This window comes from Zingiber officinale, chromosome 1A (assembly GCF_018446385.1).
Source record: "Zingiber officinale cultivar Zhangliang chromosome 1A, Zo_v1.1, whole genome shotgun sequence".
Classification (NCBI taxonomy): Eukaryota; Viridiplantae; Streptophyta; class Magnoliopsida; order Zingiberales; family Zingiberaceae; genus Zingiber; species Zingiber officinale.
In genome coordinates, this window is record NC_055987.1 from 44,367,551 (window position 1) to 44,371,434 (window position 3,884).

General features: G+C 44.3%; 1 long non-coding RNA gene across 1 annotated transcript; it reads right to left on the reverse strand.

Annotated features, from left to right (window-relative positions):
• Positions 1-374: 374 nt before the first annotated feature.
• On the reverse strand, positions 375-1,959 carry LOC122002741. The gene is made up of 3 exons (XR_006117715.1): positions 1,888-1,959; positions 1,753-1,807; positions 375-428 (listed from the first exon to the last, which is right to left on the reverse strand). It is a non-coding gene; the product is annotated as an uncharacterized LOC122002741 (long non-coding RNA).
• Between the last annotated feature and the right edge of the window lie 1,925 nt (positions 1,960-3,884).

Below are 3,884 nucleotides of genomic sequence, written 5' to 3' on the forward strand. Positions count from 1 at the left end.
CCCCTGTACGACGGACAATCTGAAACTTTCTACATACATAAATACCTCAGCCACAGGCGGCTGGAATAATAACAGTAAATAAAACCAATCACCACGCAGTTTAGATAAGTATTCAGCCTCTGGCAATCACAACCACGCAGTTAATAAAATAAACAACATAGTAATACTCTGACTCGAAAACAACCCTACTCAACTACACTCGTAAAGCCCAAATCCGATTTTTCTTACCTCTTCTGCCGTCCAGGCAGGCATGTAGTAGTATAAAATCGAAAACAAATCCATCAACGAGACAAACTATATAATATCTAAGTATTCAACATCCAAATCCAAATATAGTCAAGTGAGAATCAAAAACAATACAAACGATAGCAAATAGCTGGAGGTCTGCAGGGGACTAGCAACTGGAACTCCCTCCTGACAGCATCAACCTGAAAATAACAACAATGGAGGCGGGGTGAGTCCAACACTCAGCAGGTACAGTTGATATGCAAAGTAAAGAAATAACACCTAGCACTAATCATGCGTACAGTCTCCTGATGAATAAAGGTAAATGCCAAACTGAAGTAAGCAGGAGAGAAACTGTACTAACCAGGACCTGGGTATAAAGACAAACAGACCGAGTGGTATAGATATCCTGTATGCATGTCAATCAAGATATCCAAGCAATGTGCAGCATATAAGTGCAACAAACACAAACACAAACAATAAATGTATCATGCATATGATGCCAATGTCATGGTCACCCCTGACGCCAGTCAGCCGACTCACAACAACAGTGGGACCGAGTGGGTAGGGCTGTGACGACCGTGCACTCTGCATCACTACTCCTGATGAGTGACCGAAGTGGACGGGATGCTGTCGGAGTACATACATACTCCTACCCCAAATCATAAATGGGGGAGCGCAATGCTCTCAACTCCCGGTACGCTGTGACGGGGAGGGATCTCTAACGTGCTACACGCTGCGTCACACTACCCATGAGCGGACCAACGGAGCACCGGAAGAGCCAAACTAACGTGCTACCACGCTGTGTCCCGCTACCCATGAGCGTCACAATGGAGCACCGAACAGTGATGAAACTGGCAAAGTGCTCGACAATAAAGGAGCAATCAATCACTCAGCATGCAATCATGCGAATGGTGCATGTCACTAAACATGGTAATATACTAAACCAATCTCTGGACATATCATAATGTGCACCAAAGCGAATGAATCATATCAAGGTATCTGATCATATAAGGTATCAAACCTAGGTCCTGACATGGTAAAATATGGTTATATCACTACCCATGAGCATGTGGAATCAGGTACATATCCATACAAGATGTAAACAAACAATCAATCAACAGGTAGCATGTATTGGGCAGTGATTAACCGAAACAAGTAAGAAACACAATTAATGCATCTTGTTAATTTAATTACTAAGCATATCAAAGACAATAAGTCAAAAGTACCTGCCTCCGAAAAGAAAGATCGTATCCGAAACAGATCCCTCGTCGAGACACCGTCTCGAGTCACAATCCTGTGATATCAAACAGACAATGTATTTAGCTATATAGCTAAATAAAAATCTCCAAAACTATTTAATACTCATATTCATTCCTTAATTCAACACATATACCTAGGTTAACATTAGTTATTAACCTATCTGTCAATCATCGACAAAATGATCAACACACTCATAGCAATGGCTCCTACATTGAAGTCAATATCCCTAATTATTCAACCATCAAAGTGAACACAAAAACTCACCAAGAAATAGGGATTCCTCAGTTGATCAAGGTCGGAGGTATACGCTGTGATACCGCTGTCCAATCATGGTTAAATGCCCAAAAATTAGAAATCCATTACCCATCCCCTATTTCAGCAACTAGGGATAACACTTACCTCAACCCACAGTCAAAGTGGATTGTTGCCGGAAGAAGTAGATGCTGGCAAACCTCCTCACTCACTGAAACCCTACTTAACAAAACGGAAGAAGATCAGGAATACAACCATAGTAAACAACTAGATCCCAAACTTCAACTAATTAACCTTTACCTTCTTGATCGCTAGAAACCAGAGAAAAGATATGGTCGGAGGCAGTGCTACGGCACGGAAGAACCCCAACAGTGTACTCGGGTGCCGGAATCGGGGGTGGCCAGCGCTACTCGAGTGGCTGGCGTCGGCTAAAGGAAAAAGGTAACAGCCGCAACTGGAAGGGACTCGGTTAGGGCACAAAAAGTAGCAGCCGGCGCTAGGAACTCCACGGCAAGGGCTAGGGCTCCGGGTGGTCGACGGTGGCGCCGACCCTAGGGCACAGACATGCTTGCGGTGGTTCGGCTGTGGCATCGGCGTGCTCGCCTGTGGAGAAGCGGCGTCAGAGGGTCGGCGGTGGCTCTCGTCGTCGACGGCAGAAACTAGGGAAGAGGATGGTCGCCGGCGTCGGCAGAGGAGAGGAGGAAGAAGAAATCGCCGCCGAGCGGTTAGGGCAAAGGATCTCACAAGGAAGATTTCGGGCGTGAGAGGAAAAGGGAAAAAAAAAAAAAAAGGTGCGCGGCTCGGCTGTAAACGGCGACAAATATAAAAGAAAAAGAATTATAAAAAGAAAAGGAAATATAAACATTTCCTCACTTAAATAGGGTAGCCTAAACAGGCTTTTCCGGGCCCCGTTTTTGTCCCCATTAACTCGCCCGTACGAGCTCCGAAAAATTCCTGAAAAATTTCCAAAATTTCCGAAAAATTCCCTTATTATTATTCTCTATTTTTCGGTATTTTACATTCTCCCCCACTAATAAAAATTTGGTCCCCAAATTTTGTTATCTACCATCAGCGAATACTAACAACAGATATAAAGTATAAAATGCTGACGGTAAATTAAATCACATATATCAAGTGAAAAGATGGGGGTATCGAGCTCGGATAGTGTCCTCGAGCTTCCAAGTAGCCTCCTCATCCGAATGATACTGTCATCCGACTTTAACCAGTCGGATTGTCTTGTTCCGCAACTGACGCTCTTTCCGGTCGACAATCCGCACCAGAACCTTCTCATAGGCGACGTCAGGCTGAAAGGAACTGAGATTATCAGACAACACGCGAGCTGGGTCTACTATGTATCTCCTCAGCATAGATACACAAAATATGTCGTGAACACCTGTCCGGAACGGTGGTAGTGTCAGACGGCAAGTTACTGCTCTAAATTTTTCCGAGATCCAGAAAAGTCCAATGTATCGTGGAGCTAGCTTACCTCTGCGACCAATCTCTTCACCACTGTCGTGGGTGAAACTCGTAGAAATACATGGTCACAAATGGAGAACTCTAAGAGTCTCCGACTCCGGTCAGCATAACACTTCTGACAATATTATACCTCTATCATCCTCCGTCTGATAATATGGATCAACTCTGCCTCATGCTGAGCTCTATGAGGTCCCAACAACTGGGCCTCACGGATTCTCGTCTTGATCGACGACTGAGCATCCATGGTAACAAGAATACCCTGCTCGGTCTAACCCTGCTCCTCAATGTCTAACTCGGATAAACCCTGAATCAAGTCTGTGACCACAACTCGGTGGCAAGCTAAAGTCCCTCTGGACCTCTAGCTAAGTCCATCGGCAACCACATTAGCTTTTCCCAGGTGATAGCTAATGGTACAATCATAATCCTTCAGGAACTCCATCCATCTCCTTTGTCGAAGATTAAGTTCCTTCTGAGTGAACAAATATTTGAGACTCTGATGGTCAGTGAGAATCTCAATGTAATATCATGCAGGTAATGCCGCCAAATTCTTAGGGCAAAAATAATAGCGGCCAACTTCAGATCATGAACTGGGTATTTCTTCTCATGCTCCTTCAACTATCGATAAGCATAAAAGAATACTCTACCGTGCTGCTTCAGAACAACACTCA